The following is a 26,275-nucleotide window of genomic DNA, read 5'->3' as shown; positions in this document are numbered from 1 at the left end:
TTCAGTTTCATCATCAGTCCTTCCAATGGATATTCAGGATTGATTTCCTTTAGGATTGACTGGTTTGATTTCCTTGCAGCCCAAGGGACTCTCAAGAGTCTTCTCCAGCACCACAGTTCAAAAGCATCATTTCTTTGGTACTCAGCTTTCTTTATGGTCCAACACTCACATTCACTCATGACTACTGGAAAAGCCATTGCTTTGACCAGACAGACTTTTGTCAGTAAATATTGGGGGAAAGTACTACAGTGATATATTTCTAATATTATCATCAGATTTTACTACACTGATTTCTCAGAAACCACAGGTTTGGCCAGCCACATTACCAAACAGAGTGGATAGTATTTGGGGCATTCTCTCTCCAGAGCTATTGTATAAAGCATGGAACCTCTCCTCCAGAGAAAACTTTCAACTTCACCATCCCAATTCTATCACAGACCAAACAGAACAACTGAGCTATGGAAGCTACAGGATCCAAATTTGACAGAGATTTTAAAAGTCACTTCACTGTGATTGATACCTAAGACAGCAGTTTCTAAACAGTGAACTGTGGCCCAGAGCATCAGAATCAACTGCCAAACCTACTGCTGGTTCTAACCTCATAGTATTGAAGATGAAGTGTAGGTATCTGTACTTTGAACAAATGTCCAAGTGATTCTCCTGAACAAGTCATTTTTGAGAATCACTGGTCAAAACTGGAGGACTCAAGGTGCCCACCTCTCTGCATTATCTCACTGTGGACAGAAAATTCCATAGAGAGGCCTAGGATTCTGCCATGGCTGCTGTTGTTATTGTTTAATCACTCAGTAGTGTCTGACTCTTCTGCAACCCCATGGACTGCAGCCCACCAGGCTCCTCTGTCCATGGGATTTCCCGGGCAAGAATACTGGAGTGGGTTGCCATTTCCTTCTCCAGGGTGTCATCCCGAGCCAGGGCTCAAACCCAGGTCTCCTGCATTGAGGGCAGATTCTTCACCATCTGAGCCACCAGGAAAGCCCTCTAAAAAACATTTACATTAAAAAAAAAAGTTAAATTGATCAATGATGATAGCCAATGCCACAGTTAAAAATGATCTGTGTGTTGGAAAGCAAAGAACAGCTGGTAAAATAAAATCTAAGGTGACCTGAACACCAACTATTAAAGATAGCCTCCTGGCTCTCTACTTCATAAATGGACGACCCCCTCTGGCACTCCATCTATTTGTATAAGGCAAGCCTTTATGCCTAGGAGCTTTGTGTGTTGAGTTGCAAAAAAAGATGTAAATGTGGGCTTCGAATATCTTTTCCCTCAGAAAATTTGAAGTCCATTGGGAAAGACAGAACTAATAGTCACTAAATAATAAAGAGGATACAGTGTAGGAACTCACTGAGACAATGGAAGTTCAAGAGATGGAAAACAAGTTGCACTAAGGCTGGGAAGATCAAAAGTGATAAGAAGGATGGGACTTAGGTGATCTTGGAAGGAGGAAAAGAAGTAAACCCAAGCAAAGAAGTAGGAGTAACAATGATAGGGAAAAGAGAATAACAATCATAGAAAAGGGAAGAGACCTACCTTTTGTCCCCAAGGTGGGTGTTGGGAGCAGGAAGAGATCAGCTCTCTATCCAGGGGATGTTGGCCAATAACCAACGCCATTATTACATCTTGTTTTTCAGAGAACTCTTCTTCATAGGCATCTTCTGTCATAGTAAAGAGGACTGATTCTGTTTTTCCATTTTCCTCCATCAGAAAAGGGACTAATCTTTGATTTCCCTTTTTAAAAATATTTATTTATTTGGCTGTGCCATGACTCTTAGTTACAGCACACAGATCTTCATTGCAGCCGGCGACTCTTAGTTGTAACATATGGAATCTATTCCCTGACTAGGGATCAAACTCACATCCCTGTAGCGGAAACCTAGAATTTAGCCACTGGATCACCAGGGAAGCCCCTAATCTTTCATTTCTGAATGTTTTGATGTAAACTAACAAATTTCACAATTTTTAGTTCTCCCAGGTCCTCCAGTCCTCGTGTCATAGGTAGATAAAATAGCCTTTCATATTTTAATGATATATTTTGATCAATCAGGTACATGTGTACCTAAAGGGAAATCAAAACATAGCTATATCATATCATGCCAGGCACCACAGGAAGCACTAACATACAGTATCTTATTTAATTCTCACAACATTTCACTAGGAAACTCTTATGCCCATTTTCCAGATGAAAATCACAAAATACAGAGAAGGTAAGCAATTTGCCCAAGTTCACACAGTAAGTGGTAGAGGGTAGACTTGTGCTCACATTTACTTTACTGCAAGTTAGTTAAACTAACTCAAATTTTCTAACAGAAAAGAAATTAAGATTCCTGATGTTACTTTATTACACCTAAGACCTTATGGTCACTGTGTACAAGAACCACCTATGATATATTTTTAACCTGTAAAGCTTGGATCCTAACTCGGAACTCCTGTATGAATGTGTCCAGGGCAGGGCTGGAAATCTGGAATAGTCTCTAAGCCCCACAGGCGTTTATTATGTGTAGCCTGGAGAACAATGATCCAGTTTAGTGGCAAGGGCTGAGAAACCTGAGTGTGGCCTAGATGCTACTTCTTTTGAATATATATAAGTCTGCATAAGGCTCCTCACCTAGAAATGTGTAGCATCTTTCTATTCATACCACTGGAAACAACCATAATAAAGGAAGCAGTGATGATGATAGAAGCAAGTTTGAGAAGACACTCTACCTTAGAAGAGCTCAACCAATCCCAAATTTGGGAGAGTTATGAAATGTCGCTATTTCTAGTCAGCAGGGGCCTATGGGATTGTTGCATTCTCCAAAAAAAAAATTTTTTTAATGTATTATACTAGCACTGTTGTTTGTGGTTTACAGATACACTTCTGGAGCTGAACCCTATTTAAGATAAACACAGTTACTGCCTTTGGTCATTTCAACATATATTTTTTTGCATCCTTAGAAATGATTTTATTTAAATACTAAGAAGGGTCAGATTTGGGTATCATCAAATAACAACAGTCTTGTTGATCATGATCTTAATAGATTTAGATGTTTTCTCAATGAGCGTGTGATTATTGTAGGCAAATGGGTTTGAGATTACCACAGCAGGCTGTGAGAATCAAAATGGAAAGTATTTGGAAATAAAGTGGGATACATAAGTTTGGGTCAATCCTTCATCCTTTTTTGCTATGCTAAGTCACTTCAGTCATGTCTGACTCATTGTGACCCTATAGACTGTAGCCCACCGGGCTCCTTCTGTCCATGGGATTTTGAGTTGGACTATAAAGAAAGCTGAGCGCCAAAGAATTGATGCTTTTGAACTGTGGTGTTGGAGAAGACTATTCAGAGTCCCTTGGACTGCAAGGAGATCCAAACAGTCCATCCTGAAGGAAATCAGTCCTGAATATTCATTGAAAGGACTGATGCTAAAGCTGAAACTCCAATACTTTGGCCACCTGATGCGAAGAACTGACTCATCTGAAAAGACCCTGATGATGGGAAAGATCGAAGGCAGGAGGAGAAGGGGATGACAGAGGATGAGATGGTTGGATGGCATCACCGATTCAATGGACATGAGTTTGAGTGAACTCTGGGAGTTGGTGATGGACAGGGAGGCCTGGCATGCTGCAGTTCATGGGGTTGCAAAGAGTTGGCTGAGTAACTGAACTGAGACTGTAGTCTTCAGGGCTCCTTCTGTCCATGGGATTTTCCAGGCAAGCACCCTTTTGGGGAGCAACAATTAATATCCATGTTATTCAGAGGACCATTCCAAAATAATTATACTTGAAACTGAATTTTCTTTATTTGGGGGCAAAAAACCATCACTTGAGTATTGTCTATGTGAAATGAGACCTATAAAGGAAACTCAGCATTCTTTCATCTTCCTTAAGAACTGAGACACAAAGTAGAAGGCAAAAATGAAACTAAGCTTCATAAGTTTTATAAAGCATCTATCAATCATTTGCTTGATTGTGGCATATTTGAAGCTCTATACTAATAGGTCAGTTCATAAGCAATTGAAAATTGCCAAGAAATGTATTTGTGTTGAGTTGTTCAACAGTTTCTAAATATTAATGCAAGAGAATATATGTGATAAGTCAACTTCTGGAGATAGGAGGTTCACCTATCATTAGATTTTATGTAACAACTTATAACTGCCTAGGCTTTCAAAAATAGACAAGGACATAGCAATTAAAGAGCAGTTTTGAAACACATAAAACTCACTCCAAGCAATAAAATCAAGGTCATAAATTTATTTGCCTACCAGTTCCTGCATATTCATTTGTTGTTACAAATGGTTTAATACAGACAGGGAGGGCAACCTACCTAACATCCCCATATTCTATGATTCCCTAGGAAGTGGCAATTATCACTGGAAGTTAACAGAGAGAGAAAGTTGAAGAGAGCAGTTAGCATCATAATTTCTCTTGTTTTACCTGTCCAAACAGCAACAGATTTTTTTTTTCAAGTGACTAGTTTTATGCAATTAGAACCTTCTGCCATTTGATGAGAACACATTGTTGGAACTTATTCTTAGAGCAATTTCACCTAATAGAAACATCTCCAAAGCATCAACTGAAAAACTGACTTGTACTTAGCAGAGTAAAATCTAGAATAGCGAGGTATGTAGAGCAGTTTTACATAGATACTTTTGAAATCACAGGTTTATGGTGGTTATTCTGAAAGCACCATAGTTAGACAGAGGATCTGCTGTTTATCCAGTATCATTTCACAAAGACCCAGTCTTCCCAGCAATGATTCTTTGCTCTCAGTGAGTCAAGTAGACTCATTCTGCAAAGGTGAAGAAAGGCAAGAGGCTGAGTAATGTAACATTTTTTAAAGTGAATTCCCCATTTTACATCTTAGTCCTAGGTTTATGGAATCATAAAATATTCCATCTGGAAAGAACCTTAAAGATCATCCAGCAAGCCCTTCATTTTACAGGTGAGGAAACTTAGACCCAGAGGACTTAAGTGGCTAGTTCAAGGTCATATTCCAAGTTCACTGCTGAACTACTGGGTATATCATCAGTTCCCCAGCTTATTAGAGAGAGAAAAAGACAGATTTCCCTTTCACATTCAACCAACTATAAATTCTTTGAGGTTAACAACTAGCCCTTTTTTTTTTTTTGGAAGGTGCTAAACCCGTTGGTCATTCCCATATTAATGCCTTGAGTGCTTTAGACATGCAACATCTAGATGTTTCTGTGGAAGTGTGAAAGGGAGGTTTGTTTGCAACTATGTGGAGGGGAGCAGGGAGACTCTATCCCACAGGAATGTAGGAGGTTTGTTGAACTTGCCATCACATTTTAAAATGTCTATCCCTACGTCCTAACTAACTACTTGTATGACCTTAAGAAAGCTACTTGATGTCCCTATGCCTCAATTTCCTCATATAATCAGGATAATAACAATTACTTCCAAGGTTGTTATAAAATTAGATTTCAGGTTGTCAAGTAAATTATGAAAATACCAAGGAAAATGCCTGGCATTTGCTAGGTACTCTGTAAACATTAGTTCTCTTTATTGTTGTTTTCATTCACCATTACCCCTATCAGAAAGATCTAATAAAATTAAAATGGTTTTTATATCCCTGAGCCTAAATTTCCTTATCCAAAGAAGAGAGATAAGATAACCTACTTCATGGGGTCCTTGTGAAGATTAAATGTGATAATGTCTATGAACAGGCTTGTAAATTATACACTATTATACACATAGGGTACTGATGCTGTTATTGTTGTGATCCACATCCAAGTATTCCAGACTAAACGCTTTGTTTTTCAATTGGCTTAAAACCTTCATCATTTTCCTCCAAATACCTGACACTCATCCTTCAATTCCTAAGTTGCCGCCTTCTCTGCTCAAATGAGCCTTTGATGTATGCTGGGGTGCTGGGTGCTACATACTAAAGCCCAGTCTCTCTGCTCTACCCAACTCCTTTACATACATGTGTATTATTTCATTTGGCACTTACCATATATTGTTAGCTGTCTTTTTGCTCTTATATATTTGGATTCCTTTGGACTACCCAGTTGGCACTAGTGGTAAAGAACCCGTCTGTCTCCTGCAGGAGACACAGGAGACATGGGGTCAATTCCTGGGTCAGGAAGATCCCCTGGAGAAGGAAATAGCAACCCACTCTAGTATTCTTGCCTGGAGAATCCCATGGACAGAGGAGCCTGGCAGGCTATGGTCCATGGGGGTCGCAAAAAGTCAGACATGACTGAAGCGACATAGCATGCAAGCACACATTTGGATTCCTTTACTAGATTTCTGGACTCTTCAAGGACAAGTAATGTATTTTTTGTTTTTGTTTGTTTGTTTTTGCAAACTCACAAGTCTAGCAGAGTACTTCAAACCAAGAAGGCTTTACAATACTTATCTGTTGAGTGATCAACTGCTTACAGTATTGAATTTGGTCAATATCTTTGTTTTATACTGTTTATCTTAAAAATAACCAGAGGGAATTCCCTGATGGTCCAATGGTTAGGACTCCATGTTTTCACTACCAGGGCCCAGGTTCAACCTCTGGTCAGGGAACTAAAATCCTTCAAGCCACACATTGTGGCCAAAAAATAAAGTTTAAAAAAAAACCCACAGAAACTTTTGTGGAGTAAAACGACCCTTTATCATGCTTATTGATTCTGTAGGTCAGGAATCTGGACAGGGCACTGGGGAATAGCTCATGTCTGTTTCCATGAAAGGCTTGAACCCTGGAGGCTCTAGTCACCTGAAGGCTATTTGCTCACAATCATGCTAGCTGTCCCTGAGAACTTATTAGGAGCTACTGACTACAACACACATATATGTGTGTAATCCACATGTTACACATCTCTTCACGTGACTTGGGCTTCTTCACAATATTGTGCCTGCAAAAAAGAGGCAGGCAGAAGGTGTGTCCTTCATATAATACAGTATCACTTCTGTCATATTCTATTGGTCAGAGAAGTCACCAGCCCCACTAGGTTCAAGGGAAGGGGAAATAAACTTCACCTCTAGCCTGAAGGAACATGTAACAGTAGAAATGCCACTGTACCCATTTGGGGGGAACTATAATCTGACACAAGTCTTTATTTTTCTAATGAACTTATACCAAGTTTCTCTGTGTTTTAAATTTAAGGGGCTGTCTTACTCTTAAGTCTCTAAATTGATGAGTATCCCATACTGTTCTCCATCAAAAGGTGGCTTATCTTTACTAATACCACAAAGTTGGGTCCCTGATTGATTTCCTTGCTTGAGAGTAGAACCTTTCCTTGACTCCAGTAACAGTCTATTTCGGATGCTCTCATGCTCAATAGCTTACCAGTGACTGCATAGTAAAGGGAGAGTAGAAGACTGTTTTTCAAGTTTATATGTTCTTTACTTTTCTATAAGATGTTCAGGACTCCCTGGTTTGTGTGTGTGTGTATGTCAGTCATGTCCAACTCTTTGTGACCCCATGGACTTTATTTAGCCTATCAGTCTCCTCTGTCCATGGAATTCTCCAGGCAAGAATACTGGAGTGGGTTGCCATTTCCTTCTCCAGGGGATCTTACCGACCCAGGAATCAAACCTGGGTCTCCCTTGTTGCAGGCAGATACTTTACCATCTAAGCCACCAGGGAAACCCTTACTTTTCTATAAGAGGTTTAGGGCTTCTTAGTATCAGCATTTATCCATGCCTAACCACCAAAAACACAAGGAAAACAAACAAACATGGATAAGGTGTCAAATAAAGACGTTACATCCCACCAACTATGAAAAACTAATTTGCAAACATACATTATCATAACAGTGAAGCAGGCTTCTCTAAGAAAGATGCACAGTAGAAGTTCTCCATAATCATCAGTTTAGTACAGAAAACTTGTTCTCTTCCAAGACATGAAACAGGCAAAAGCATGAGACAGTAAAGTCTGTATTTTGCCCTTCCTCCCCATGCATTTACACATACATACACACACACACACACACACACACATCCACCTCCTGTTAGCGCTTGTTCCTGCTCTGTCCACACTTTAACAGTACAGGCTCCCGTGATAGCTACTCACACAGGCCTTCTGGTCTGCTGAGAAAATTTCTTTAGTCTTCTCCATATAAAACATGATCTTCTAGACTATTCACCCAGCTTCTCAGAGTCCTAAAGTCAATTTGTTCTACCAGTCATGGTTCATTGGTTAATTAGTTATTCCTTCCAGATAAACTATTTGTTATCAAGATCTTCTGGAGACCTAGATCCTTGGGCTGCAAAAAACAGTAACAAACATCAGTAATGCTTAGCAAAAGTCTTAAAAGAGTGAAAATCTTTTGACTTGCCAATTAGACTTCTGGAAATATATACCAGGTAAAAGATATGTGTAATGTAAATGTTTATCACCATGTTACTTATCATAATGAAAATTTGGAAATAATCTGAATATACAAAAGTAGGGGAATGGTTTAATACAGTAGAGTATATCCAATTAGTGAAATAATGACAGGGAATTCACATAGTGGGATAATATACAAATATTTAAAATAACAAATTAAATATATATTTATTGCTATGGAAATTTTTAATAATACCAGTTCAGTTCAGTTCAACTGCTCAGTCATGTCTGACTCTTTGCCACCCCATGCACTGCAGCACACCAGGATTCCCTGTCCATCACCAACTCCTGGAGCTTACTCAAACTCATGTCCATTGAGTCAGTGATGCCATCCAACCACCTCAACCTTCGTCATCCCCTTCTCTTCCTGCCTTCAATCTTTCCCAGCATCAGGGTCTTTTCCAATGAGTCAGTTCTTTGCATCTGGTGGCCAAAGTATTGGAGTTTCAGCTTCACATCAGTCCTTCCTATTCAGGACTGATCTCCTTTAGGATGGACTGGTTGGATCTCCTTGCAGCCCAAGGGACTCTCAAGAGTCTTCTCCAACACCACAGTTCAAAAGCATCAATTCTTCGGTGCTCAGCTTTCTTTATAGTCCAACTCTCACATTCACACATGACTACTGGAAAAACCATAGCTTTGACTAGACAGACCTTTATTGGTAATATATTATGAAATATAAAAGTAGATTATATAGCATAATATAGATAACCCTCTGGTCATTGTAAATATATTTTTCATATATATATAAATATTTTCACATGCATATTTTTCTAGGAAAACCCTGGAAGAATATCTACCCAAATGTGTTATAAAATCTCTGGCAGATGTTTTGGGATTACTTTAATTTTTATTAATTTTGCTTATGTGAATCTTCTACTTTTACCCGATGATGAGTAATACTTGCATTTTTTACTGTTAAATAAGTTACAATTAGAGGTAAGTCAATAAAAAATGATTTTAACCAAATAGAGTTTTCCATTTCCCATCCAATATTTCCATCAAAGTATATCAAGGACACAAATCTTACACACTGTTATATTTAAAACAGATAGCCAACAAGGACCTAAATAGCACAAGGAACTCTGCTCAACATTCTGTAATAATCTAAATGGGAAAAGAATTTGAAAAAGAATAAATACATGTATATATATATAACTGAATCACTTTGCTGTATACCTGAAACTAATGCAACATTGTTAATCAACTCTATTCCAATATAAAATTGAATTTTTAAAAAATTTATCCCATAATCAGCCATCCATTCTGTCCATAAGTAGTCTGAGTTTTAAGGGGCAGTAGGCAATTACTTTGTCAAATTATATCAAGGACACAAATCTTACAGCTTAATACATGTATTAGAGTAGGTAATTATCTTTAAATTAAAATGGAGATCAGTATCTGTACCTATAACAAAGGGTAAATAAGAAGTAGAAATTCTGGTGTCTAGATAATGTCTCTCCATCCCCTAGGTTCAATCAGAGTCAGAAGAAGGGACTGTCGACCAGGGAATCAACACAGTAGGGAGTAATTAACCTTTGTGCTAAGTAATGAGTGGGAGAGCATATACTTACAGAAATTTTCTCAGAAAGAATGAAATACATGGCTTAAAGAAACATTTGGATAAGGCAAGCACTGGGATGCCATATGAGACCTCTCAGGGGGCATGCTTCAGACCCATTTTCTAAGGAGATGGGTCAAGTTAACCTCAGGGTGTCTGATTGGTGAATAGTGTATGTGAATTCAACAATAGCACTAAAGTCCTTGGACCTTAAAAGAATAGACCTAACTCTGCTTCTAGCATTCTTTCTTCTGCACTTTCCCCTTGTAGTGCTCAGTCTCTCCTGTGCATAAATATTTAAAGAAAGCTGATTTGTAGGAGTGCCAAATTTTTAGTCTGCCTGGGTCACTCATATACTTCATTCCAATTCTGAATCCAGTACATAAATTCTCAGGGCTCAAGTCTCAGCAACATTACCAGCACTGGAGCTTCTACCTGTGTGACCATGGTGATGGCCACGCCAATCCACGCATATAATAAAATGGCATAGAACTAAGCACACATATACAAAGAAGTATATGCGAAACTGGAGAAATCTGAATAAAGCCTGCAGGTTGTATCAATGTCCATTTCCCAGTGGTGCTATTTTATTACAGTTGTGCAAGTTATGCATGAAGGGTATACAGGATCTCTTTATATAATTTCTTCCAACTGCACGCAAATCTGCAAATTCTCTCACAATAAAAAGTTCACAGACATACACTCTAATCTTTCCTAATGTGTTAGTTAACATTTACCTTTCTCAAGGAATAGACATGTATTTTAATGGCATCTTATGGAGACACTGCCTTTATCCAGAAAACCAGTTGCAGTAGCTGGCTGCATTACAGTATCTAGGATAGACCCAGGGGAAAGATATTTTTGTGCAGGCAAGTCTTTTGGTAATGTTCATATCTCACGACATTGGCAGCTGCCTACTCCACCTACTCCATCTCCCTTCAGTGGATTGAAACTGAAAGTTTGTTCTTATTCGTGAGGAGCTGTGCTTAGCCTTGTTCAGCTTGGTGACTATCTATGTACATTTCTCTGGGTTATAGAACAAAACTTAAGGAAACTGTTTTATTCTCAATTTTTCCTTTTATAAGGTGAAAGAAGAGATCTATTCTTGAAATGTATGTCTAGGACCTCAAAGCATGAGAAATTAAAAAGCCAGATTTAGTTGGGTGTGTAAAAGCTTCCTCCCTCACCCTCCTCTCAGGCTCGGTGGAGGAGTAAAAGCCTTTTTTTCCTGTCGAAAATCAATCAACAAATATTTACAACCTTTTCAACAAGCTTTTTCAACCATTACTGGGTCATTAGAGAAGACTTCAAACTCCCTGGCCCTTTAAAGGCTTCAGGGATTTAGCTGCAGAAAATACAGCTACAGTTAATGGAGCCCCCGCTCTGCACCATACTTCAACCGCAGGTAGCTTTTAGGAATCAATTTGTGGTCCTGGACAAACGGGCTGCACCAAAACAGGAACCCAGTAAAGAAGCAACTACAAAAGGAGATAAGCAATTAGAAAATTCTAGTTATTGTCAAAATACTACTCAACTATATTAGGTCTTTAAACTAAAACGAAAATACGTTAAGCTATAAAATAAACATTCTTCACTAATTGTACTTCATATTGAATAATTGAAAGTGAAGTGAAAGTCACTCAGTCATGTCCAACTCTTTACGCCCCATGGACTATACAGTCTATGGAATTCTCTAGGCCAGAATACTGGAGTGTGTAGTCTTTTGCTTCTCCAGAGGATCTTCCCAACCCAAGGATTGAACCCAGGTCTACCAGATTGCAGGCAGATTCTTTACCGGCTGAGCCACAAAGGAAACCCAAGCCTGTCCCTTCTCCAGTGGATCTTCCCAAGCCAGGAATCAAACTGGAGTCTCCTGCATTGCAGGTGGACTTTACCAACTGAGCTATCAGAGAAGCCCAAATAATTGAAAATGCCCTGCAATTAGGACATTTAGTAATTTGCCTTTATAAATAAGCTGTGGGCCAAGATGATCAATGATCTACTTAGAATGCTGACTTTATTCACTTCCCTGCACATCACTCTGAGCTTCGGCAGCTTAGAAATGTTGTGCTTACTTGCATGACCATGTTTATTCTTTCAGCAAAACATAAATTCCAAAACTGAGCACTTCCAACCTCACAGAGTGGGGAGAGGTGGTATATGGCAATTCTCTGTACTAGCTCCTCAATTTTCTATAAATTTGAAACTTTTCTAAAACATAAAATTTGCTAATTAAAAACAAAAACCTAATAGGGAACCAGAGTTAAGGTTAAATATATGTCTGAATAGTTTCTTTATTTTGTGTACTGGTGTCCTGGATCCCTCCTCTTTCAAACAAATGTAACAAAGGCCACCTGCACCCATATCCCCTGCCCTCTATTTGCTGGGTTTGTTTGGGAAAGAATCTGTTCATGGAGGTGGGAAGAAATAATTGGGGGAAGAGGCCCTGAGACTGTCCTGAAGGGAAGAAAGAAGGGCGGGCCAGCATGGTCTTAGGGACCTCATTCCTCAAGAGGAGAGCTGGGTGGGACTGGCTGATGTGGGATGCAAGAATCCCTAAGAAAGACTTGCACAGAGAGTCAGTCATCCTCTTTGCCTTCTGCAGCAGAGAAAATGGCCACATTTGCTGGAAATGGAGAAGAGAAAAGCATTCTGCGTTGGCATGTGGAATATTTAGGCATGCGAGACGGGACAGGCAAGACTGGAACATGGTCTATGGCCTGTGGCTGGGTCAGGAAACACTGGCGTTGCCAGACACAGAGAGGAAATGTGTAGGAGAGACAGCAGTTCCTAAGACACGCACCCTACAGGGATTTCCCTCCCCTGTCTGAGCAGAGGGAGGAATCAGATTGAGTTGCTAGTTCCCAGAGGGCACGGGCAAGGGGAGCAGAAAATCAATTTGCTGCAGTAGGACATCCCGGCTCTATCCCATGACTGGTATGGCTGGAGGGAAATCCTTGTTACGTAAGTCATCTCTGAAATGATTCACTGAATCACGCAGTGTTGTTAAAATGCTGCATCCTTTGTGATAAACATCCCCATTAATTTTTTTTAAGTACACTTACTTTAAGAGAGATGATGCAACCCATTTCAGAAAGAGTAAAAAATGGAACGGCTCTGCCATGTCGCAGCTTTCTCACTTTCCAATCATGAGAAGACTCTTCAGAAACATCAGACCAATTAGACTTGAAATCCTGAGACTCCTGCCTCCACTGTACACACTCTACATGGCCTTGGGCAAGAAGGTTCACTCCAAATCTCCTTTTGAACTGTCTATAAAAGGAGGACAATATCTTTCCAGGAGCAACCACCATATCTAAAGTGCCACTGGGGACACTTTATCAACTGTATCAGTATATAGAGAATGCTAAACTGCATAGGGTACAGCATAGGGTGTGAGATGCCAAGATCTAATCTAATCTCAAACATAGAATGATTCACATGGACTTTTCAAAAAAGTCAGTTAATTCTCTTTCCCCAGTCCTAAAAAGTCTAGAAGGGCTCCTCTATTCATGGGATTCTCCAGGCAAGAATACTGGAGCGGGTTGCCATGCCCTCCTCCAGGGGATCTTCCTGACCTAAGGATCGAACCCGAGTCTCTTACATCTCCTGCATTGGAAGGCAGGTTCTTTACTACTAGCGCCACCTGGGAAGCCCCTAGAAGGGTATATAGCACGGTAGTTTCCTATCATAGGTCAACATGGAGGAAGCAACATCTGGGGGTTTCCATAGCTCTTTTACAGTTTAAGGGCTTGGAAAGGACACTGGGATTCCCAGCAGCAGCCTCAGGAGTAGAGTTTCAGGATTAGAGACAGTGCATGTGCAGAATTGCCACAAACCTTCAAGAAATGAGAAGGGTTTCCTGATCCAGGCATAGCAGCTGATTGCTAGCATCTATTGTACTTTCCCAGATAAAATAACAAATAATTCCAAAGTTGTAGACCAAACTATAAATCTTACTCTGCTCAAGACTCCCTGCTGTGCCCAAGAGATGGATTATGGCTTCTAATTGTTCTTGTCCTTGGTGTCTTTAAATGAACCCAGCTCACCCACACAAATGCATGGTACCATCACGTGGAACACCCGTCAGCCATAGGAATTTGAAATTCGTCTAGACCATTTCCTTTACAGAGATGAAGAAATTTGCCCAAGGTCATACAGCAGGGATGGGCAAAACTGGGGTTCAAATTAAATTTGCAAAAGTGCAAAGCCCTTATGATGGTAACCATTGTTACTGGCGGCTCTAAGTGCTTCTTTAAAGGGAAAACAATGCTGCCAATTTGGTTTGACAGAAGACCTGGCCCAAGTTAAGAGCACTAGTGCTCACGAGGCTAATAATACAACACACAAAGAATCTCAGACCCAGGTGGCTCTATCAATTTCAAGAGGCATCATTATTTTATCTGCCAGGATACATCTCCTCTACCTACATCTCACTCTCTACAGGTTGCCAGTTACTGAACAGTATTAAAGTGAGTTAGCACATATTTTGCATTTGCTATGTTCACTGCATTTTACTGAGTGCTGTATGGGATTAAAAGAGGAGTAAAACATCTTTCCTGTCCTTTAGCAACTCAAGTCTAAAGGGTTGGGGGTAAGAGTACCCCCAAGAGTTTTATTTATGGCGAATAAAACAAAACACAAATGTCTGTTATTCAGCCCAGGGTAAGGTAAATGCCAAGAGGGAAAAACCAAATCCTGTAGGAACACAGATATTACCCAAATGATTTTTTTTTAAGTACCTGAAGTTCTTTGCCATCAAGTTAACCCAAAGTTCAACTAATAACGTGTCTATCAGTTTACTTTGCCTGAAAAAGGTCTTAACTTGCCATTGCCTTAAGCCCCTCCTTCTTCTATTTTTATAATAGAGAAGCAAAATTCTCCACTGTTGTTGTTTTTTTCCCCCGAGCATTCTTAACATGTTAGGACTTAGTTCAGATCTTTTTGAGAACAGCATAATTGGTAGGAATGTGATCAAGGGCCCTATTCACCAGAAATGTACACACGATTTATATGGCCAAGTTATGTCAATTTCAGGGGCATATTCTCAAGTCACGTAGAAGGAGCTTGAAGATTAATGCACACCAAGAAAATATTCTTTTTTTTCCCTCAGATTGTTGCAGCACTATAGTAAGGCCATTCTCTCTGCTGGGCTTGTGTCAGCACTTCCCATCTAACCCTGTTTTTTCAAGTCTTTCAGACTTGGCTGTGAAACTGCCCTGTGGGTCTGAAATTCAGGAGACAGTATTGTAAGGCTGTTTTGATTAGATTTTTGCAAGTTTCCCTGTCTGAGCTGTCTGCTTATTACATGATACCCAAGGAAGGTTGCATAATTCTTTAGCTGCTGTGTTTCTAAAATGAAATGGGATTATCTACCTGACAACCAGGACTGGGTTCAGTATTGCTATTCAGGAACCAGTTAAAATCAATTGCTTGGTCCTTTAGAATTATATCTAAAACACTTTTGAGTTGCCTAGAAATTTGAGATATGTGATTTTAATCTCCATTTTGTGACATGTGAAGACATTATACATTTTGTCTGATTCTCTCCGTCCTGCGATTTTCTTCACCCTCTACAATCTGGACCTAAAGAAAACCTTTCACATGCTTACTCTCACCCTCAAGTGATACACTTCACTCTGATGCATGGTCGTTGGCAGCAACGGGTACCCTGGTTTCCATACAATTACTCTGTTTAGTTCCAATCTGTAACACACAGATTTCTCATTTCCCTTAGTGGTGTCAAGAAACGGGGTGTGTTTTTAGAGATGAAGCAATAAGGGAAGTTCACAGATGGGAGTGTTTCCTTGAAATCATTTTGCCCTTGGTTTCTGCAGGCTGCTGAGAAAGGCAGATTGGTGTGGTGGAAAGGGCATGGGCTCTGAGTCAACAGAACTAGGGTGAAATATCAGTTTTACCACTGCATGACCAAGGGTGTACTAATGGGCCTTAGTCCCCTCATCTACAAACCTGTGAAAATAACACTTCATTTATAAGGGATAGGATTCACTCATTTATTCAGTCAATACGGGGGGTATGGGGTGTTTTCTGTGTGCCAAGCATATAAGTGTTGAAACTACAGATGTAGTGTCAACCCTGTGAAGTCTACGGTCGATAGTCAAGCTTGAATCTGATAAGGACCTAAATAAAAGTAAAAAGGTAGAGTTACCAAATGACAAAGGAAAGGTGGCTTCCCTGGTGGCTCAGATGGTAAAGACTGCCTGCAGTGCAGGAGACTTGCGTTTGATCCCTGGGTCGGGAAGATCTCCTAGAGAAGGAAAGGGCTACCCACTCCAGTATTCTTGCCTGGAGAATTCCATGAACAGAGGAGCCTGGTGGGCCCAATCCATGGGGTTGCAAAGAGTCAGACTGGACTGAGTGACTAACACACAAAACACAAAGGAAAGGTGCATGCTTGCTTTGAGGGTGATCTGCTTTATTTAACACCTATAGACTTAAATGTTGATCTCATGTAAATAGCACCATTACAGAAATAGCTGGAGTAGTTTTTGAGCAAATATATGAGTACCATAGCCTAGCCAAGTTGACACATAAAATTTACCATCACAAGGGCCTGTTGGTACAGGTGAAGGAATGAGGTTTTGACCCTTCTGGTTTTTGGAGAGTTAATTGTTTCATCCCAGTATTCTTGGAATCTACTCCCAAAATGTATTTACTTCCATAGATTCTCATGGCATCTCTTTATAGGGACACCAGCTTGATCAAGACAGTTTCTGAACAGACATAGCAAAGTTTTAGAAGAGGCACAATGGTCTTTGTAGTCCCCAGGATTCCCACCCACCACAGGCCCCATATGTCCCATGTTCCAGAGTGAGGTGGTCAGATGTCCTATGAAGGGGTATGGTTGAGGGACCTCCCATCTTAAGAGTTTCCCACTCTGAAAGAATAAGGCAATAACTGTTTGGTTTGTCAAGGAAATTCCCTCAGGGAAATACTAGCTTTGAAACTTCACAATTTCAACAAGGAAGTTATAAAGGCCAACATCTAAGAGCTGAAACTCTTCCCCCACACTCTCATTAAAAAAGAAAAGGAAGTTGGGGGGGGGGGAGACTTATCATAAGTAGCTTCCCTGTGATACTTTTGTGCTTGTGTGAAGAAATGAGAGTTACACATTATAGTTTAATCACGTGGACTGCATCTGTGATGCATGCATGCTCAGTCACTTCAGGCACATCCAACTCTGTGACCCCATGGACTGTAGCCCACCAAGCTTCTCTGCCCATGGGATTTTCCAGGCAAGACTACTGGAGTGAATTGCCATTTCCTCCAGGGAGCATCTGTAGTACCAAGTCAAAAATTCCCCTTGGCATTAGCATTTTACTTTTTAATTCACAAAAAACCCCTCCCTTCTGCTCATGAAGAAAAAAATGGCAGGCTCTGGTTTTTTGTTCATATATCCCCTTATTCAAGAAGATAACCAAGAACAGAGAATGCAGAGGGTATAAGGGACTCTGAAGACATTTAATCTAATGCACCCATTTTTTTTGTCTTTTTACAATGCAAAGGGGCAGCATACTTAATAAAGGGAAGAGAAAGTTTTCAGTAATATGGATCATTCTGCAGACCAGCTGATTTTTAGCTTCATTATATTTCTGGGGGGAGGCTGCACTGGGTCTTTGTTGCTTTTGCATATGCTTTCTCTAGTTGTAGCAAGTGGGGGGTACTCTTCACTGAGGTGAGCAGGCTTCTCACTGCAGTGGCTTCTCTTGTTGTGGAGCACAGCCTCTAGGCACATGGGCTTCAGTAGTTGCAGCATGCGGGCTCAGTAGTTGTGGCGTATGTGCCTAGCCAGAGCAGCATGTGGAATCGTCCTGAATCAGGGATTGAACTGGTGTCCCCTGCATTGGCAGGCAGACTCCTATCCACTGCTCCAGGGAAGTCCTAGCTTTACTCTAAATAGAACAAAAGACAATGGGCTTAAGGACTTCCCTAGAGTTCTAGTGGTTAAGACTCCATGCTTCCAATGCAGGGGATATCGGGAATCTAGGATCCCATGTGCCATGCAGTGTGACCAAAAAACAAAAGACAATGGGATTAGGCTTAGCATAAGTGATTGGAGTTAGGAGGATCTGTGTGATATTGAAAAAATTGTAAATGAAAAAGGGTGTCTGAGACAGACTGTGGACCCTGCTTCCTGAAAAGCTCAGAGTGAAGATAGACCATGATTTTCCATACCAGTAATATGAGGACACACCGGTGTGCTAAATATCAAAGTGTCTCATCAAGAATTTTTCCCCACACATCCCAAGAACCAGTGGCCCCCAGACCTGTTACTATTCAGAACCCCCAAACTGTTTCTTACTTTTACCGTTTCAGTTTAAAACACACCCAGAACTTGGGAGAAACAAAAATGGTTTGGACTGCCTGCTCCGAGGTGTGCCCCTCACTCCAGCAGCCGGCACCACTAGTGTTACTCTGATTTCCTTTCTATAGTGTACATGATAACAAAACACAGACTCATTTGTGTTGACACAAACCGTGTAACTACACAAGCCAACCTAAAGACAATATAAATGGCAGATTGATCTAAATACTGTTCTATAACTTTTTTTCACTATGTGTAAAAAAATACTGATTTTTTTTTTCCGAACAAAGTGATGAATTGCTCTTCTGCAGAGATACAGTATTTCCACCAGATTATCCAGTTATTTAGAAGTTGAGACAACCTGAAGTTTGCAGAGGCTTCATCATCAAGTGCCAACTTGACCTGAGGAACCATCTAACACCAACTTATACCACTCTAGACAGCAACTGTCTGTTCTTCTATAGAGGTAGAACTGAGCAAAAACAAAGAAACCAATCAGACTCAAGGGAATGGAAAGGTAGAGGAAGAGAAAAGGGAAGTGAACTACTTATGTGATCACTTTTTTCATCCTATGATTGATCACAAAAATTATTTGTCAAAGGAGAGACATTTCATTCACCCCCCACAACACAGCTTTCCATTCTCTCCTCTCCTTAATGAAACACTTCCAATAAATTTTTATCCATGACTGTCTGTTCTTGTTTCCATACCCTCTTCACGTTGTAGAAGTAATCACTGGCCACTTCATAAATGTGTAAATTCAACATAGAATGATTATTTATAATACAGACCACACCTTACCAGGGTGACATAATGTTGTTCTACCTGAAGATAGGACAGAATGCTTTAACTGTAAGTAATCTGTCAAGATCCTCATGATGTATGTTTAGTTTAAATTGAGTTTGATTTAGATATTTCCAAATCCTGCTATATTTTTTAAAACAATTTTACACCTATTTATAAGAATTTGAAAAGATTTATTACCTTGTGAGTATGAGAGAAAGGGACTTATTTCCTACAGGGAGGTCTGACATTTGTTTTTGACATGATGGATCGGAGGATGAGATGGTTGGATAGCATCACCAATTTAACGGACATGAACTTGGGCAAGCTCTGGGAGATTGTAAGGGTCAGGGAGGCCTGGCATGCTACAGTCCATGAGGTTGCAGTCTAGGATGTCACAAAGAGGCAGACATGACCTAGCAACTGAACAATAGCAGCAAATCAGGAATCAATGCAAAGTCCATGTTCCAAGGGAGAAAGGCTATCATGATCTGAACTGTTTCTCCCCCAAACTCATATGCTGAAGTCCTGTATCTGTAGATATAGCCTTTAAGTCTGAAGTCTGCAGAGTCTTTAAGGAGGTGATAAAAGTTAAATGAGGTCCTAATCCTCGTACCTTGGCGTCCTTATAAGAAGAGACAGCAGAGGTCTCCCTCTGTGTATGGACATAAAGAAGAGGCCATGTGAGCACAGAGAGATGGTAACCACCTACAAACCAAGAGACAAGGCCACAGAATGAAACCTATCAAGCCAGCACCTTGATATTGGAATTCCCAGCCTCCAGAAGTAAGAGATATAAATGTCTTGTTGAAGCTTCCCAGTCTGTTGTATTTTGCTATAGCAGCCCTAGAAGAGGCAGACAGAGATCACATTCATAATTGGGAGGACCAGAAGATGGGCCAGGACTCGAAAGCCACTGACCAATCTGACTGGCTAGAATACCCCCATGGTTTAGGAAATAAAAGGGAAACACCAGTGTACATAGAAATGGGACATGCATTTATAGTGAACTCTGAGAACCAAGCCAGGAGATTAAATTGGCAAGTGCAGAGCTTAGTGCCTTTAGAGTGGAACAGGATTTGAATCCCTGCTCTTCCCAGCTGTGGGAACTCCAACAACTTTTCTTCAGCTTTAGTCTTCTAGCTTGTGAAATGAGGATAAAGATCATAACTATTCACTGTGAAGATTAAAGGAAATATTTAGGCAAAGAGCTCAGCACAGGATGTGCCTCAATAGGAACCACTTACTCAAATTATCCAGAGCAAAGAAAGAGTTAGAGCAGATAGGCCAGGGTTGCCACTTAACAGCTAGCTTAGCCAGAGGATGAAGGCCAAACACAGCAAGGAATGACAGTTTAACATGAGGGTCTGGGAACCACATCTCCAAAGGTGGAATGACTACCAGGAGCCCACGGCACTATAAGATATAATTGTTGGACCCATATCAGGGGCTGGTTGCTTGCTATCTGTTCTAAACAACTTTACTAATGTGGACAGATGTACACCATCATTTTAGCAGAAAATGAAGAGTATAAAAGAGTAACTGGCCAAGGAAAGTCAACAAAGGACAGTGAGGCATCCCTGGGCCAGCAACCCCAGGCCTGGGCAGCAAGGGGTTATTGTGTTTGCTGGATCTAGTGAGATCTGTGTTATAGGAAACGGTCCCAACAGGAACTGTGGCCTTTTCTAGTAGAACACAACTTTTACTTTTGTCTAGCTTGTTTCACTTTTTCTATTTCATATTCAGTGCTCCCATTTCATTTAGTCTATGTTTTCCAATCTCTCCATCTCTTTTTTTATGTTCTTTCTCAAGCCTTTATCAAACACAGTAGAAAAGCTTTTGTATACCTATGTATAAATACTATGTATAACATATATTTTAGAAAACACAAAATTTTGCCTAACTGAAAAGTTTATGACATTTTGATTCCACTTGTTTTACTTAGTATGAATAGACTGCTAGATTTCTAATTAAAAATAAATATGCAAGAAGCAACAAAGGTTGATGATAGCACAGGGACCTATAGTCAATATCTTAAAATAACCTATAATGGAAAATAATTTCAAAAATAATATGTATATATGTACAGCTGAATAACCTTGCTGTACAGCTGAAATACTGTAAGTTAACTATACTTCAATAAAATATACATATACAAAAAGAACACAACCACTGATAACCTGAGGCCTGGCAGGAAGGATGATGGGGAATAGGTAGATTCACCTCTCCTTCCTGTTGCCCTCTGCCTCCTTGGCCAGTCCCTCCCGTCAGCCAAACCCAGAAGCCAGAGGTAAGGAAGCCCAAGTGGATTAGTCCCTGGACATCAGCCTCACAGGGCTCAGCTCAGAGAACAGAGGGGATGAGTCTGAAGGGCACAGAATACACAGTACAATGAAACAGCGCTGAAAGGAGGGTACCGTCACTCCGAATAAGAAGAGCTTCTGAAGGAACTGTTCTTAGAATTGAGACCAAGTCTTCTTAAGAACCCTCCCCAGTGTAACCACATACTCATCAAGGCAGAAAGGAGCTAAGAAATTCCTCTGTCTCCTCGGGGGCACAAAGGGCCCTCCCTAACTCCGTCATCCAACACATCTCCTCCTCTGACTATATTCCCTCATGTGCATTTCAGAATCCTCAACACCTGGCTTCTGCCTGGGTGGCTGCTCTTTTCTCCTTCAGCTTCCTGGAAGCTTAAAATTTTTTCTAGAAATTCTATCTCCAAACAAGCTCTGATGACCCTATCCTACGATACCTGGGGGGTGAGTTTGACTTCAAATGTTTTAGAAACTGATGCACATCTGAACACAATTCAGGGAGGAAAAACTTTAAAATCTTTTGCTCTTTCTGTAACCTGTGTCCTGTGTGTAGAATGCTCTACTTTGTCTTCTGTTAGTCATTGAAGACTAATGGGACTTTGATCATTTTCATCTTGGAATGTATCGCAAAGATGTTGACTTTGGGATCTAGTCCCCTTGCCTCCACCCCAGCGGATATGCACTCATAAGTCTTGTTGACATTAATGAATAGTTGTGTGTGCACAGTGCAAGGATAAGAGAGACAACCACGGGGTCAGAGCAGCCATTTCTTTGCTAGAAGCGAGAGCAATAAACTTTGTCCAACCGAGGAACCAGGGGAGTAGCAGTGTAGGCTATTCTGTTTTCTTTATTCTATAGGGAAACATTATAAGTTCTCCTAATTAATAGGATCTTTTGTGCATCACACTCAGAAGAGCTTTTCCCTTTCAAGGAGGAATCTAACAGCACAGCAAACATATGCATTTTTGGCTTCTTTTCAAGCCATATTTATTAACTAAGTGCTAGGGTGGAGGATGGTTTTCTTGCCAACAGGATTCACAGCACACAGCACTTGAAAGCACATCAAGGAATGAACCATTTCTATGACAAGCACAATCGCTGCCTGTAACTCTAACTGAGCTGGTGCTGTCAGCGCTGACCGCACGAACCACAGACTAACTGAAGAGCTTCAGACACCTGGGATTAAACACAGTCTCCCAGTATTATGAGGTGCCGGGGCCGATCCCTGGGGCCACTTGCATTTAGAGAAAATAGCAGCTGGTCAGACAGAGACCATTTCCGACTTCTCCCCACCATTTTGGACACAGTGATCTCCCTGGGGCTGAACTCTCCCATATCCTGTTGCTGGAAAGGAGTAGCCTGTTCACCAGAGGGCCTGCACTACTCCACACGCCCTTTGCAAAACAACGTTTCTGGAAGAAGTCCAACGGCCTATGAAACTTAGGGAATCTGCCAGATACTTAAGACACAGGCAGGTTTTCTCTGGTGCCTCCCTGCCCCCTCCCCCTTCTGCCCACCTTCTCTCTGGTCTCTCTCAAACTTCCAAAGTCAGAAATTTCTCCTTCCCTCGGAGGCAGCCTGAGAGGATGAGGTTGGAATAAAAGGTAGTTACAGAGTTCATGCGAGGTGACAAAGCCGGCACACACTAAACACTTAGCATTATACAGCCACCCCTTAAGACTGCTCCAAATCCATCAGTCATCATGGAAAAATTAGAAGCTTTACTGGATTCCTGCCTCTCCAAACAGATCTTCTGAACTTCTTAATGGATTCCGTAATTCAGCACTTGAGCATAGAGCTTCAGAGTAGCAAGACTGTCTCTACAACACACTGTCAGGCAACTTGGAACAGGCAGAGAGGAACAAGTCAAAACAATCAGCTATTTCATTAAGGGGATAAGATTAACCCTGAATAATGCCTAAGTCTGACTCACATTGTCAAATGTTATATATGATCTCTATGAGCAGGCCATTTTTCCAATTCACTGAAACATCTGCACATTTCAATGGGCTGAGCTTTACCCTGTCCACTGCCCTCTGGCTGTTTTTGTTGGAGATTATATAATTTAGTGAATGATGCAATCAGAAGAATGCTTTCTACCTGCGCTTTGTACATGATGTCTGGTGATTACTGCAACAGGCTAGATGGCTCGGAACCTTAAATTTCAACACCCTAAACTGCTCTGTGACCTTGGGCCTGTTACTTCTCTTCTCCTGGAATCCACTGTAAAAATGGGAAGGAGCAAATATTCTTGCCTCTTTCACTGCTGGATTTGAAATACATTGTAAGTGCCATGAAAATAAGTACTGGTCTAAGAGACCAATGCTCAAAGAAGTCAGGCTAAGAATCCTGGAAAGTAAGCAGTAGGGATCATTTAAAACAAAACTGTTTTGCTTTTCTTATTTATTTACCTTTGTGTTTAACTATGTGAGAAGCTCTGTGTTTAAAAGAGGACTCTGACTTAGATTTTCATCCAGAGATGTGAATTAAGAGAAAGAGAAATTAGAAAAGTTTAGGAAGTAAAGAGTTTGCTTTGTTAGATGTAAAAAAAAAAGCTCACACTTTACCCTAAAATATATTCCACAAAGATCAATAATTTAAAAGTAAAAAAAAATGATGTAATGAAAACCCTAGAAGAAAATGGGGGAATATTTTTAGAACTCTGGAGCCTTTCTAAGGATGTCATGAAATCCAGATGCCACAAAGGAAAACATGGATGGAATTACTACATAAAATTGGAAAACTGCTTTATAGAAAAACATTCAAGATATACAGAGTCAATATATTAAAGAACAAGAGACAATGTTTCATTCACATGTCAGAACAGTCAAATGTCCTCAACATACAAAGTCCTCTTAAAAAAAAGATATGAAAATTATGAATATCAAAATGAGCAAAGGAAATGAAAAGGCAATTCAGAAAAAAGATTCAAAAGGCCAATAAATGTATGGAAAGATGTTCTACCACGCTCATAATTAAAGAAACCTAAACCAAAATCATATACATATGGATATATGCATGCTAAATCGCTTCAGTTGTGTCCAGCTCTTTGCACCCCTATGGACTATAGCCTGTCAGGCTCTTCCCTCCATGGGATTCTCCAGGCAAGAATACTGGAGTTGGTTGCCTTGCCCTTCTCCAGGGGATCTTCTCTACGCAGGAACAGAACTGGCGTCTCTTATGTAACCTGCACTGACAGATGGGTTCTTTACCTGTAGTGCCATCTGGGAGGCCCACATGGATATATACACATATGTAATATATACATTTGGCATTCCATGTTTCTAATCATTAGAATAAAAATTGATAAAAAGTTAGCAAATTGGCAATATATATTCAAATTTTATTTGTGATTCAAAGTGATTCTTCCAGGAATTTGTTCTGCAGATATGTCCCCAAAAGTATACAGAGACTCTGCTTTAGTATTGTCATAACAGAAATCTGGAGATGGTCAAGTGATGCAATACTCTAGTGAATTGTACTGACGTATGATACAAATTGTTGGAGATTTATTCTTAAGAAAACAAACTCTAGAACAATAAACAGTATATTTCCATTTGAGGTCAAGAAAGGATCTGTAGTATTTAGAAGTGTGTGTGTGTTGCTTAAATGGACTTTCCGCTCTATCAATCTGGGCTGAGGTTTCAGCATTAATAATAGTAAGCAATATGTTCCTCCATATTTTAAATAACAATATTATTCATTCAGAACTTACTTAAAAGTATACAAAAATTTATACTTTGACTTAGCTCTTCACCCACCTTCAGTCCAAAGGATGATCAGAGTGAGGAAGAAAAAGGGTGTGCACTGGTCGGACAGCATTATAGTTCCATGGGATTCCCTTCCTCATGAGGGAGGCTGAATGGAATGCCAAGAAGAGAGAAAGAAAGAGAAAACCTAAGAAAATGGCAAGCTCACCAAAAGGTGAAAAAGCATCTGCCTCATCTCATTGCTTGTCAATCTGCAAAAATTCAGAGGGACCCCTTCACACTGCTCTTATAACAGAATGTGGTCAGAGAGCTCTTGGGTGAACTTAATCTGTGTTCCCTGGAACTCAGGAGCACAGAATGAGGTGTCTGCCTCCCGCCTGGAGAAGGGTAAAAGTCAGAGATTGCGTAGCATGACCTGTAATGGCAGAGCAATGACAGCGGGCTGCAGAGGGAATAGCCACTTTTCCAGGGTTTGGTGGGGCAAAGATGCTAAATTTTCGCATGAGCTAGGCTATCTGGAAGTCAGTCAGGCTAGTGCGATCTTGAAAAGATCTTGCCCCAGAGCTCTGCCTGCTGGGGCAAGATAATTCCAGCAGTAATCTTCTGAGAAAGGAGAGGAATCATAAGACTGCTCTTGAAGGAGATTCGTGAGAGGCGAGGCTGAGAGAGAGCATCTCCCACCGCGGGAACAGTTCAGAGAACAGAGAGCAGGGTCCCTGATTGGGCAGAAGCCTCTGAAAACCCACAAAACTACTTGATGTAAGAAAAAGCCAGCAGTAGGTATCCACCACCGGAGGGTTTAGATTTCTGATTACATACCACGCTTTGAGCAAGTCCTGTCCTTTACCTCGGATCCGCCTCCGCCTCCGCAGCCTGCTCCTGGAGGGGCGGGGACTGCAGGGTTGAGTGCCGGAATCCGGGAATGAAAAGCTCTTTACCGGAGGGAAAGCCAGCGCGCACCCTCCTGTTTCTACCTGCAGTTTTCTGAGCCAAGATCAGGCCCAAGCCCCAGGAAGGGGGGAGATTTTAAACTAGATGTAAGAAGGAACTTTTGATTTGGATCAGATTGGCATCGAAATCATCCGAATTGGCATCCAGTATAGTGGAGGGCTCCACTCTCGTTGCAGGGCTTCCCCGTGCCCAGGTTTCTCACTAACGCAGCTTCTCCTACGGCAGAAGTTGGAGTAGGAGCCCTTCTGTGCGTCCCCCCGCTTCAGGAGTTGTTGCGCAGGGGCTTC

The 26,275-nt window shown here is 40.8% G+C and overlaps 1 long non-coding RNA gene across 1 annotated transcript in view; it reads right to left on the bottom strand.

Moving 5' to 3' along the window:
* Positions 1–25,895, bottom strand: part of LOC122705605 — a 149,169-nt gene extending 123,274 nt beyond the window's left edge. Inside the window, exons 1-2 of the long non-coding RNA XR_006344155.1 lie at positions 25,857–25,895; positions 25,089–25,185 (exon numbers count right to left, since the gene is read on the bottom strand). This is a non-coding gene — a long non-coding RNA (uncharacterized LOC122705605). The remainder of the gene's footprint in view (positions 1–25,088; positions 25,186–25,856) is intronic.
* Positions 25,896–26,275: the final 380 nt, after the last annotated feature.

The sequence above is a fragment of the Cervus elaphus genome, chromosome 12 (assembly GCF_910594005.1).
Source record: "Cervus elaphus chromosome 12, mCerEla1.1, whole genome shotgun sequence".
Taxonomy (NCBI): Eukaryota; Metazoa; Chordata; class Mammalia; order Artiodactyla; family Cervidae; genus Cervus; species Cervus elaphus.
The sequence above is the reverse complement of the archived record's forward strand: the minus strand, read 5'-3'. Positions and strand labels throughout refer to the sequence as shown.